Source organism: Miniopterus natalensis, chromosome 12 (genome assembly GCF_054644295.1).
Source record: "Miniopterus natalensis isolate mMinNat1 chromosome 12, mMinNat1.hap1, whole genome shotgun sequence".
Taxonomy (NCBI): domain Eukaryota; kingdom Metazoa; phylum Chordata; class Mammalia; order Chiroptera; family Miniopteridae; genus Miniopterus; species Miniopterus natalensis.
In genome coordinates this window covers 9,808,283-9,822,397 of record NC_142092.1, presented here as the reverse complement: position 1 = coordinate 9,822,397, position 14,115 = coordinate 9,808,283, and the positions used below count along the sequence as shown (strand labels likewise).

The 14,115-nt window shown below is 39.6% G+C and overlaps 1 pseudogene; it reads right to left on the bottom strand.

The window, feature by feature from the left end:
• Window positions 1-11,561: 11,561 nt before the first annotated feature.
• LOC107532298 (ras-related protein Rap-1A pseudogene) lies at window positions 11,562-12,709 on the bottom strand (annotated as a pseudogene).
• Window positions 12,710-14,115: the final 1,406 nt, after the last annotated feature.

Genomic DNA, 14,115 nt, shown 5'->3' with positions numbered 1-14,115 from the left:
GCGACATAATCGAGTAATGCAATCTGGGACCTCAGCCAAGGTTCTTTCATGTAAGTTTGAAGGATGCTTTTTATTTCCAAAAAGTGTGTATGACAGGATGGATGTCCATAATAGATATCCAAATCTGGAAGAAATAATTTCTATTCCTAGCATAGTGTTTAGCACCAGGGTTATTTTATCAATTTCTCTAGATTTTCACATTTATAACAAAAATAATACTTGCTTATTGAAAAGGAAACACTGCAGAAGTATATAAAGAAAGACAAAAAATGCCTCACCACCAGCCCACCGCCCAACCCATTCCCTAGATATAACTGCCGTACAGCTGCTGGGAGTCTGTTCTGGTAATAGGGGGCTGCATGGGGGGGGTCCAAGCACTTTCTCTGGGGACAGACAGACCTGGCTCTGAGTCCCCGGCTAGTTACCTGCAATTTGTATAAAGCCTCAGTTTCCTCGCTTGGAAATTGGGGGAACGATACATCTATCTGCCTTATAGAGCAGTTGTGAGGATTAAAGTGGTAGGATGTGCCCGGCACACAGTAGGTGCTCAATACCTGTCAGCTATTATTACCCTTCCAAATTTTTACATATATATAACTATTATGTATGTATATGTATGTATGTATATAATTTCATTTTACAAAATAGAATATGCACATTGCTCTGCAATTTGATTTTTTCCTTTGATAGTTATTTCAATTAGAATGTATTTAGCTACAAGTAATAGGAAACTTAGAGTGATTTAAATATGTGGGGGTTTACTTTTCCCCTGTTTTCTCAAGTTCACTCGGAGGTGGCTGCTGGCATTCATTTAGTCGTTCAAAAGTTCCATAAGGGGCCTCTGTGTCTTCTCTGTGATCCCTGGTGCTGGCTTTTGCCCCCATGCTTGTCATTTCATGGGCACGAAATGGCCACCTCAGCTCTGAACATCTAGCCCACGCTGAAGACCCACACAGGAGAGAAAGAGCCTAGAAAAGAAAAAATTTCCCAGGACACACTCCAGCTCCCACCCCAGTGGACTTCCATGTAGGTAGAATGGGCCAGATGCGTGTCACAGGGCGATCCCTTGCCGCAAGAGCTGAATGAGCATCGAACGTGTTTGCCGCCCCGTTGGCGGGTGCAGAGACTCGCTGCCGTCCAGGGCGGACGTCAGGTTGCTCTGGAAACGTGGGCTCTTCAGAGGCGCTGCAGCAGGCCGCCGCCTCTCTGAGCCTGGACTGTGCCAGAGCTGCAGGAAGGTGCAGCTCTCTAGGAGGGACCTCTATGCCAGAACATCTTCATTTCGACATCACCAGCATCTAAACCAGCTCTAAACCCTCGTTTTCTTTCCCTAGAGCTTCCAGGAATTGTGAGGACTGTCCAGTGAAACTTTCTTTGATCCTGATGAGTCATGTTGCCATTAACAAATAGCCGAGTTCTGTCTTTCACATGGGAGTTCAGCCCTGATTCTTGGGACATAATCACAGGAGGAGCTGGCTCTCACCAGTAAATGACTGCCAGATGGAGACGGGGGCCTGGCTGACTGGTTTCCAGGTTTCCTTTGAAATCTAACATTGTCATCGGATGAAGGGTTTCTCATGCGATTGGTGCAAAGCAATGTCATGCAGAGTGGATGTCACATCTTCCTTACGGAAATGAACGTGTACATTCACACAAAAGCCCATTCATGAATATTTACAGCAGCTCTATTTATAATTGTCAGAAACCGCAAACACACAAATGTTCTTCAAGGGTGCTGGAGAAACTATAGTAGATCTATAAAATGGAATACTATTCAGCAGTGAAGAGGAACAAGCTATTGTTACATGTAGCAATGGGATGAATCTCAAAGGCACTGTGGTGGTGAAAGAAGCCAAGTCTCAAGACACTACATGCTCCATGATTCCATCTGCATAATATACTCAACCAGACATAATTATAGAGATAAAGAACAGGTCCTTGGTTACCAGGGGCTAGGAGTGAGGGGAGGGGACAGAAAATAGGAGTGTTTTGCCTCATGGAACTGATCGGTATCCTGACTATGGTGACGGCAACTGGAATCTTTGTGTTAAAATTCACAGAACTACCCATTTTTAAAAAGTCATTTTACTGTAAAGCAAAATACAAGTGGATCATGGACAGTCTGCAGACTGTTCTGGTCCATGATCAGGTAAGTAGAAAAGTGGATAGTATTTAAAAATTTCTGTAACACTTTTCAAATGTTATGTTTTTTCTGATCATATTTATTAAAATGTAACTTAAATCAACAATAAAATGTAATTTAATTTTAAATGAGATTGCAATCTAATACTAAATAATCGTGGCCCATATTTTATAACTTTTTAATTTCATTATTTCCAGGATTTTTTTTCCCATTTTAACCATTTTTACGTGTGTAGTTCATTGGCACTAAGTACATTCGCATTATTTTGCGACCACCATTCATCTCCACAACTTTTTCATCTTCTCAATAAAACCCTGTGCCCAGTAAACAATAATTCCCACTCAGTCCCAGCCCCTCGTAGTCAACATTCTACTTCCTGTCTCTATGAATTTAACTATTCCAGGTACTTTATATAAGTGGAATCATGTAATATTTGTATTTTGTGACTGCCTTATTTCACTTAGCGTAATATCTCCCATGTTCATCCACATTGTAGCATCTGCCTGATTTTCCTTCCCTTTGAGGCTGAGCCACATTCGCCGAAGTTAGACCACATCTTGTTTGCCGTCCGTTCGTCAGTGGGCACTTAGGCTGTTGTGCATAATGCTGCCCTGAGTGTGGTTGGACAGATATCTCTTTGAGTCCCTGCTTTCGATTCTTTTAGGAGGCGCACCCAGAAGGAGAACTGCTAGCTCATATGGTAATTCTGTAATTAATTTCTTGGGAAACCACTATGCCTCTTTCCACGTGGCTGTCAGCAGTGCGCAAGGGTCCCAGTGCCTCCACATCCTTGCCAACTCTTGTTATTTTCTGGCTTTGGTAATAGCGTTCTGATGAGCTCAGGGAAATGATAGCCTCTGTGGCTTTGATGGGCATCCCCCTAATAATCAGTGATGCTGAGCATCTTTTCACGTGTTTATTGACCTTTCCAGTGATTCTTTTTATTTTGCTTTATAAAAGTGTTTGTCCACAACAGATTGGCGGTGAAACAAACAAACCCCTGCTTTGAAACAACTAGGAGGAGAAGCACCGGTGTCCAGCACACTGCGGATGTGAAGAATGAGGAAAGACTGGACGATGCAGGGGTCAGGAGGGAGCAGTGTGGGTCACCAGGGGAAGGGTCTGCTGTCCCTGCCACCATCGAGCGCAGGCTGACAGGGAGTGTAGCAGTCTACTCCTTGCAGCTACATGGAAATGTGAGAAGCTCGAGTTACCCAATGATCTAAAATTGCCACTGATGACCTTTCAGCAAATGTCAAAGTTCTTTCAGGGCACACAAGGGGGAAACCTCAGAGCAGCTGTGGTCAAAGCCCAGAGGGAGGGAGAAGCGCCTCCAGTTCACATTGACTTCAGTGCCACTGACGCACTGGTGACCGCACAGCTGTCTGGGGCCTTGCTCTGCTCAGTGAAAGATGCTCACAGACCCGAGCCTCAGTCTGTAAGGACAAGCAGACCCTCCTGATGACTGAGGCAATCTCACTCCTGGGCCAGGGCCTTCCACCCAAAGACAAGGATCTGGATGTGACTGGAGTATCCACATCTTTGTCAGCAGCTCTGCTCAGATGTTTGCATACATTCTCTCAAGTAATCCCAACATATGCTTTTTTTAAAGTTTTCAATCAGAAAATGTTTTATTATAAGAAACAATGTCATCAGGTAAAAAAGCAAAAATATTACACAATTATATCAAAATGTTAAAAGAAATCTGCACGCTGGTCCCCACTGGACTACAGTACTTACTACGTGCTGCGCAGTGAACACACAGTGCCCTTTACCCTGCTTCGTGAAGGGATCTGGCTCCTGCAGACGGCACCCACCTTTTCTCACACACCAGTGGAACCAGCTTGGTGCCTAAGCGTCCACTTTGTCCCATAACAGAAAAGAAAGATGGAAAATAAAGAAGCAATTTCTACTTCCCTACAACATAGTTATACCAAGTCCAGTTTTCAATGTGTAAAAAATATAAAGTGCTACACACGTTCTTCAAACACAAACACAAAGTTAAAGTGGGACTGGAATATGTTAAACCCGAATTTTAATTTTGTAGTTCCCATGGGCCTTCTACTTGTATTGTCATAGTACTCTGCTTTTGCTTTTTAATTTTTTTAAAGACTGTTTGTTATAGCATTTTAGGTTTACAACTAAATTGAAAGGAGGTATAGAGATTTCCCATTTCGTTGCAGCCACACATGCATATCCTCCCATTATCAACAGCACCCACCAGAGTGCACAGACTTACCAAGGATGCACCTGCCTTAGAACATCATTGTCATCCAGAGTCCATACATGTTTAGGGTTCGCTCTTGCAGTTGTACATACTATGGGTTTGGACAAATGTACAATGACATGTCTCTCTTTATAATATACAGAGTTTTTCGCTGCCCTAAAAATCCTTTGTGCTCTGGCTGTCCCCCTCTCCCCTCCCCCACCTGGACCCCTGGAAACCACTGACCACTTTATTGTCTTCATAGGTTTGCCTTTTCCAGATGTCGTATAGCTGGAATTATACAGGACGTAGCCTTCGCAGGTTGGCTTTTCACGTCATAATGTGCATTTAAGTTTCCCCTGTCTTTCGTGGCTTGACAGCTCATTTCTGTTTAGCCCTGAATAATATCCCATTCTCTGGGTGGACCACGGTTTATTTATTCATTCCTCTACTGAAGACCATCTTGGTTGCTTCCAAGTTTTTTCAGTTATGACTAAAACTACTATAAATGTCCTTCTGCAGGTTTTTGTGTAGATGTAAGTTTTGAGATCCTTTGGGTAAATGTCAAGGAATGCAATTGCCAGATCAAATGGTAAGAATGTATTTCTTTTTGTTAGAAACTGCAAGCTGTCTTCCCAAGGGGCTGTCCATCTTGTATTCCCACCAGCGATGAACGAGCGCTCCTACTGCAGCAGAATTTGGTGGCGTCGGTCTTTTGGATTCTTGTCATTCAGACAGGTTGTAGTGATAACTCATTGTTGTTTTAATTTGCATTTCCCTGATGACATATTGTTTAAAGCATTTTTTCGTATCTTTATTTGCCATCTGTATATCTTCTTTGGTGAGGTGTCTGTGAAGGTCATTGGCCCATTTTTTAAATTGGGTCGTTTGTTTTCTTATTGCTGAGTTTTAAGGGTTCTTTGTACATTTTGGATAACGGTTCTTTATGAGATGTCTTTTGCAAATATTTCTTCCCAGTCTATGGTTTTTCTTCTCATTCCCTTGATATAACCCTTCCCAGAGCAGAAGTCTGTAATTTTAACAAAGTCCAGCTTATCAATTCTTCTTTTCATGGATAGTGTCTTTGTTGTTGTATCTAAAAAGGCATCACATTCCCAAGGTCGTCTACGATTTCTCCTATGCTATCTTCTATAAGCTTTACAGTTTTACATTTGGGTGTATGATCCCTTTTGTGTTAATTTTTGTGAAAGGTGTAAGGTCTATGCTGAAATTTATTTTTTTGCCTGTGGATGTCCACTTATTTTAGCACCATTTTTTAAGAGACTATCTTTGTCCCATTGCATTACCTTTGCTCCTTTGTCAAAGATCAGTTGACTATGTTTATGGGGGTCTTTTTCTGGGCTCTCTATTCTGTTCTACTGATCTATTTGTCTACTCTTTTGCCAATACCACACCGTCTTAATTACTGCAGCTTTACAGTAAGTCTTGAAGTTGGACAGCCCATCCTCCGACTTTGTTTCTCTCCTTCAGTATTGCATTGGCTAATCTGGGTCTATTGCCTCTCCATATAAACCTTAGAATCAGTTTGTCGATATCCATAAAATAACTTGCTGGGATTTTGATTGGGAATGCATTGTATCTATAGATTTGTATCAAGTTGGGAAGAACTGGAATCTTGACAATATTGAGTCTTCTTGTTCATGATCATAAAATTGATTTAGTTTTTCTTTGATTTAATTCATCAGAGTTTTGTAGTTTTCCTTATATACATCTTGTAGATATTTTGTTAGATTTGTACCTAAGTATTTCATTTTTTGGGCGCCAATATAATTGACATTGTGTTTTTAATTTCAAATTCCACTTGGCCCTGGCCAGCGTGGCTCAGTGGTTAGAGTGTCGGCCTGTGCATGGAAGGGTTTTGGGTTCAATTCCTGGTCCAGGGCACGTACCTGGGTTTCAGGTTTGATCCCTGACCCTAGTCTGAGGGCATGGGGGAGACAACCTCTCTCTCTCTCTCTGTCCCTCTCTCTCTTCCCACCCCACCCCCTTCCACTCTCTCTAAAAATCAATAGAAAAATATCTTGTGAGGATTAACAAAAAGAAAAAATTCCCCTTGTTCATTGTTGGCATACAGAACAGCAATTGACTTTTGTATATTAACCTTGAATCCTGTAATCTATTCTTTTGGATTTTCTACATAGATGATCTGGTCATCCATGAACAAAGACAGTTTTATTTCTACCTTCCCAATCTGTATACCTTTTATTCCCTTTTCTTGCCTTATGGCATTAGCAAGGATTTCTAGTATGCCATTGAAAAGGAGTGGTGAGAGGGGACATATTCTTATCTTGTACCTGATTTTAGTGGGAAAACTTTGAGTTCCTCAGCGTTAAGTATAATGTTATTTGTATGTCTTTGTAGATCTTATCAAGTCGAAAAAGTTTCCCTCTGTTCCTACTTTACTGAGAGTTTGCATCATGAATTGATTTATCAAATGTGTTTTGTGCATTTATTGATATGATTTTGATTTTTCCTTTTTAGCCTGTTGATGTGATGGATTGCATTTACTGATTTTCAAATGTTGAACCAGACTGTGTGCCTGGATAAATCCCACTTGTTCATGATATATAATTCTTATACTTTAAGTGATTTGATTTGCTAATATTTCGTTGAGGGTTTTTGCATCTATGTTCATGAAATATTGGTCTGCAGTGTTGTTTTTTCTTGTAACTTCTTTGTCTGGGTTTGGTATTAGGGTAATACCTCATTGAATGAATTAAGAAGTATTTCCTCTGTTTCTATCCTCTGAAAGAGATTTTAGAGAATTTATATTATTTCTTCCTTACATGTTTGGTAGAATTCACTGGAACCTATCTTGACCTTGTGTTTTCTGTTTTGGAAGTTTATTAATTATTGATTCAATTTCTTTAATAGATATAGAGCTATTCATAGTATCTATTTCTTCTTGTGTGAGTTTTGGCAGATTGTGTCTTTCAAGGAATTGGTCCATTTCATCTATCACATCTATCACATTTGTGGGCATAGAGTTATTCATAGTATTCCTTTGTTATCCTTTTAATGTCCATGGGATCTTTAGTCATCTCCTCTTTTTCATTTCTTTCTCTTTCTCTCTCTTTGGCTTTAAAAAATACTTTTAAATTTTATTAAATTTATTGGGGTGACATTGGTTAACAAAATTACATAGGCTTTGCATGCAAATTCTGTATAATACATCATCTGTATATTGTATTGTGTGTTCATCACATAAAGTCAACTCTCCTTCCAGCATCCTTCATTACCCCTTTACCCTCTTCTACCTGCCCCACCCCCCTTTCCCTCTGATAATCACCTTATTGCCTATGAGTTGTTGGGTTTTTTGCCTGTTTGTTTGTTTGTTTTGCTTAATCCTTTGACCTATTTCACCCACCTTCCCAGACACCTCCCCTCTGACAGCTGTCTGTTCTCTGTATCTGAGTCTGTTTCTATTTTGTTTGTTAGTTTATTTTGTTCATTAAATTCCTCATGTAAATGAAATCATATGGTATTTGTCTTTCTCTGACTGGCTTACTTCACTTAGCATAATACTCTCCAGGTCCATCCATTCTGTTGCAAAAAGTAAGATTTCCTTCTTTTTTACAGTGGAATAGTATTCCATGGTGTGAATGTCCCACAGCTTTTTTATCCACTCATCTACTGATGGGCACTTACGCTGCTTCCAAATCTTGAATACTGTAAATAACACTGCAATGAACATAGGGGTGCATATATTCTTTTGAATTAGTGTTTCAAGTTTTTTCAGACATATTCCCAGTCGTGGAATTGCTGGGTCATAAAGCAGTTCCATTTTTAATTTTCTGAGGAAACTACATACTGTTTTCCATAGTGGCTGCACCAGTCTGCATTCCCACCAATAGTGCATGAGTGTTTCTTTTCTCCACATCCTCGCCAACACTTGTTTTTCGTTGATTTGTTGATGGTGCCATTCTGACAGGTGTGAGGTGATATCTCATTGTGGTTTTATTTTGCATCTCTCTGATGATTAGTGACATTGAGCTTCTTTTCATATATCTATTGGCCATCTGTATGGCCTCTTTGGAGGTGTCTATTCAGATCCTTTGCCAATTTTTTAATTGGATTGTTTTTTGTGATGTTGAGCTGTATGAGTTCTTCATAAATGTTGGATATTTATGTCCTCTCTTTTTTTCTTTAGTTAGCCTGGCTAGAAGCTTATGACTTTATTGATCTTTTTAAAGAACCATCTTTGGTTCCATCGATTTTCTCTGTTGATTTCTTGTTTTCAGTTTCATTGATTTCAGTTCTAACTCTTATTCTTTCTTTTCTTATGCTTACTTTGGACTTAATTTGCTCTCCTTTTTCTAGAAGATGCCTCAATGATTAATTTTAAATTTTCCTCTTTTTCTAATATATGCATGAAGTGCTATAAATTTCCCTTTATGCCCTGCTTTCACTGTATCCCACAAAATTTGATAAGTTGTATTTTTTTTTAATTAGCTCAAAATATTTTTAAATTACTCTTGAGCTTCTTATTTCATCCATATGTTATTTAGAAGTGTGTTATTGACTCTCCATGTATTTTGGCATTTTGCAGTTAGTTTTCTGTTATTGATTTCTAATTTATTTCCATTGTGGTCTGAGAGCAGATATTGTATGATTTCTATTCTCATAAATTTGTTAAGATATGTTTTATGGTCACGAATGAGTTATATCTTGGTGAATGTCTGCTGTTACTGAATGAAGTCGTCTAAATATGCCAATTATACCTTTTTTTGATTTAATAAAGTTTTATTTTTCAAAATGTACAGTTGGTGGGACCTGTTGTTCATGCATCTTCACCAGCAGCTGCAGCATCCCTGCCTTTGGTGTTTCTGGTGTAAATTACTTGAGCTCTGTACTTGGAAGCTAGTTTAATAAGTCCTTTACTAAGGCGCTCCTGAAGGGCGGACCTAGCCAAGGAACTGTGGATCTTCAATCTCTGAGACAACAGCTGGGTTATAAGCTGATAGGTGGGAGCTTCCTTGCTGAGTTTGTCATATGTTGCTTTGTCATACAAGACTAGGCTATTGAGCTTGCCCCTAGCTTTGCCTTTGGACCACGTCTTCTTTCCGGCCTTGCCCCCTGATTTGTTCACTGGGTCTTTGTCTCTCTTGGCGTTTTTCTTCTTGTCATCCTTGGGCAGCTACTGAAGCTTGAAGAGCAGCTGCTGTCACTGCAGCTTCGCTAAAATGCCGAACCAAAGAGAGCCCAATTTTATCTTATTGATTGATGGTTTGTTAAGTTCAGCTATGTCCATACTGATTTTCTGCCTGCTGGCTCTGTCCATTTCTCAGAGAGGACTGTTGAAGTCTCCAACTATGATAGTGGATTCATCTATTTCTCCTTCTAATTCCATCAGTTGTGACTAATGAAGTTAGACTCTGTTGTTAAGTGCATACATCTTAAGAATTTTTATACCTTCTTGGAGAATTGACCCCTTTGTCATTATGCAATGCCCTTCTTTATTCTTAATAACTTCCTTTAAAGTCTGCTCTGCCTGAAATCAATAAAGCTATCCCCGCTGTGTTTGGATTAGTGTCAGTGTGGTGCGTTTTTCTCCATCCTCTTACTGTTAGCCTCTATATTTAAAGTGGGTTTCTTATGGACATTTAGTTGGGTCATGTTCTTTGACCCACTCTAACAACCTGTCTTTTAAGAGATAAATTTAGACCATTGAAATTCAGTGATTATTGATATAGTTGGATTAATATTTACCATATTTGTTACTGTTTTCTGTTTGTTGGCTTCGTTTCTTCTTCCCATTTTTATTTTCCACCCTTTTTTGCACTTTGTGGTTTGAGCATTTGATATGATTCAATTTCCCCTCCTAGCATAGTACTTTCTTTTTTTTTAAGTGGTTGCCTTAGAGTCTGCAATATCATTTTACAATTAATCCAAGTCCGGTTTCAAATAACACTATACCATTTACAGATAGTGTGAGTACCTTATAATAACAAAATAATCCCAACTCCTTCCTCCCAGCCCTGTATCGTGGCTGCCATTCATTTGCTTGCATGTAAGTCTATATAAGCACGTGTACATAAGATGCACACATAGGCAGACATAATCAATGCATTGTTGCTATTATTGCTTTGAAATAACTATTATGTTAGATCAATTAAAAATAAGAAAAGTAAAAGTTTTTATTTTACCTTCACTTATTTGTCCTTCAGTGTTTTCTCTTTCTTTATGTAGATCCAAGTTTTTGGTCTAGATTACTTTTTTTCTCTCTAAAGAACTTTTAACACTTCTTGAAAGGCAGGTCTACTGGCAACAAATATCTTCAATTTTTTTTTATCTGAGAAAGTCTTTATTTCTCCTTCACTCTTTTTGTTAGTAAATTATATACTTTTGCTTTGAAAACCATAGAAATCAGTTTTCCCAGGTCTTTTTCCTATAAAACATCCATTTTTTCAAAGCATTATGTACAATTTTAATCATAATATAACGATGGAATGATATTTCATAATTTTAAAATATAAAGTGAAGTCAATGACTCAAAAAAGTTATGTGCTGCAATGAGTTTGAGGGGAAGTTTCATAATCTATATTATTACAAATATAATCTATAATGGTTCAACTTTTTAGTGCTTGACAGGGAGGAATCATGATAAAATGGTCGATATGAAATTATTTGATCATAAGTAGGAATATTTAACATTTGAAATGCATCTATGCTCTTTTGGTTTTTTTTTTAATCTTTGCCCAAGGACATGTTTTTTTATTTTAGAGAAAGGGGAAGGAAAAGAGAGGGAGCAAAAGAAACATCGATGTAAGAGAGAAACATTGATCAGTTCCCTCCTGGGGATCAAACTCACAACCTGGGTATGTGCCCTGCCCGGGAATCGAACCCCCAACCTCTTAGTGTATGGGGACAAGGCTCCGACCAATTGAGCCACATCAGCCAGAGCTCCATGCTCTTTTGTATAATCATATCAGAGTCAAGTATATTTATTTTACATCTGTTATAACTGCTGTTGAGAAGAAGAAATACTATTGTCTATTTCCCAAAAGATATACAGAGCAATTTTTCTCCAGGGAACTTGTGCAAACCAAGATCTAAACTTTTTACATAATATATAAAATACAAGGAGCTTCTTCAGATTTATTTTTTGAAGTCTGGAGTGCTAGCACTCTCCAATTAGGCAACAGTTTTCCATTTCTGTAACCTAACTCAGAGCTGCTGCTTACTGCAGGTCTAACGCAGCAGACCTGATTTCTTTTTAGGCTTCTTTTCTATTGGTGTTTTTCTATTTATCTGAATGACTGATACCAGACGCTAAGTGGGTCCGAGGCCTCCTGTCACTACTTGAGCCAAATTAAGCAAATACAGGGTTGACTCATGTTTGAGCATTTATTCCAATAATGCTGGCTGTATGAGGAGAGCAGTCGATCACCCTGGAAATTCTGTTCTCTGAACCCCTCGCCAGTTCGCTAATTATATACGGGTGGGGGAGAAAATAACTAGGTACAGCTGCGAGCTGCAAGTGTAACAGGGAAAGGGGAGGAGAGGGCCTGAAGCCGGGCTTCCAGGAGCTTGAAGTCCCATAACAAGGTGGCTGATCTATAATGTTACAAACAGCTCAGCCCATTCCTGGGAGCAGAGACTGGTCAGCATTCCTGAGGCAAACTCCTGGAGTGGGTCAGGGTCCAGGCACAGCAATCAAATCAAATCATGTCCTGTCCTTGTCTGCTTTTAAAATGTATTTTCTGAGTAATGAACCCGTCTGGGCTCCAAGATATCTTATCTTTTATGCCCGTTTCATACTCTAGTTTCCCGGGACCTGTAAGAAAACCTCTTATCTATCGTTAGTAAATAATCATTAAACAACTGTGGTTCTATTTTTATTATGTGCCCTTCCCCCTATCATGACCAGGTCATAAAATATCTCGTTAACATTGATCTTTGACTTTGCAGAAGATTCTAAACAAGCACAGTTACACCACTGTCTTGCTAAATTCCAAACCTGTTCTTTGCCCATCTACCAGGTCACATTTACTGTCAACCAAGATCACTGGGTCATCTTCTTTGTCCTTAACCTGTAAAATTTGTTCCCTCGGGTCTTCTAAGTCATTAAGCGTGGACTGAGCTGTAACAGAATATACTAGTGCAAACCCTGGGCCATTTGTCACATACAAATCCCTTATCACCTTAAATCGCTTTGTTCCTGCTGTGTCCAGGATTTCGAGTACACGCTGTTGGCAATCTACTTCAGCTTGCTTTCTGTAGGAATCTTCTATCATTGGGTCATATTTTTCAACAAAAATTCCTTGAACAAACTGAACTTTCAGAGCAGACTTCCCTACCCCTCCTGAACCAAAGACCGCTAGCTTGTACTCACTCATGATGTGTTCTATTTAAATACTAACAACCCCCCTTCCCCCACCGTCCAGCCCCTCCTCCACCCCTTCATCTCCTGGGCCACAGCTCCTGCTGGGACTCTGTGACTTCATTTCTCCTTCACTTTTGAAGAATAATTTTACAGGACACAGAACTGGTGAGTTTTTCCTCTCAACACTTTACATATTCACTCCATTGTTTTCTTGGTTTCTGAGAAGTCAGATTTAATTTTATCTTTCTCTATAGGGAAGGTGTTTATTTCCTCTGGCTTCTTTCAGGATTACTTAATTTATCTTTGTTTGTTTGTTTTTGTAGTTTGAAGAAGTAGTTCTTTGGCATTTACTCTGCTTAGTGTTCTCTGAACATCCTGGATTTATGGTTTGGCATCTGACGTTAATTGGAGAATATTCTGAATCATTATTGTCTCAAATATTTTTTTTGTTCCTTTCTATCTCTTTTTCTGCTGGCATTCCTGGTTCATATACTGTAGTTTGTCCTACAGTCTTTGGATATTCTGTTGTTCTTTTCGGTCTTTGTTCTCCTTGTTTTTAACTTTCAGGGATTCTATTGCTATAGTCCCTAGCTCAGAGATTCTTTCTTCAGCCACGTCCTGCCCATCAAAGGCATCCTTCATTTTTGTTACAGTACTTTTTAATCTCTAGTATTTCCTTTTGGGTCTCTTGTAGGATTTCCATCTCCCTGCTTACATTGTCCATCTGTTCTTGCATGTTGTCTCCTTTATCCATTGGAGCCCTTAGCATATTAATCATGATTGTTCTATGCCAACATCTCCACCTTGTCTTGCTCTGATGCTTGCTCTGCCTCTTCAAAATGTGTGTTTTGCCTTTGTTATGCTTTGTAATTTTTTATCGCTAGATGGACACGATGTACTAGGTTAAAGGAACTACTATAAAGAGGCTTTTTGTATTGTGACAGTGAGGTGTGGGGAGGGGAAGTGTTCTACAGTCCTACGATTAGATCTCAGATTTTAGTGAACTTACACCTCTAGACGGTGCACTTCACAAGTGTTTCTCAGTTTGTTTCTCTCCCTTAGGTAAGAAAAGATGGCCGGGGTGGGCTGGAGTTAGGTATTTTCCCTCCCCAGGTCAGTCAGGCTCTGGTTAATCAGTTTCCCCTGAAGGCTGGCCTTGTTAAGAACAGCAGAGTGCTCTGGTGTATTTCAAAATAGTCCCTTTCCCCCTCCACCCTGCCAGAAGCCCAAGGGCATTTTTCTCTGATATTTACTATGGTAATATGGTCAAGCTTCTAGAGGCAAATCTCACTCTATTGTGCCTCCTCCCCCCATGACTAGAGTTTTTAGTTCACAGCCTTGCCCACACTGAGCCTCCAGCAATGTCGATTATAGTTCAGGTTCTCCTAATGCACGAGTTCCCATGGTGGTTTGCCCGTG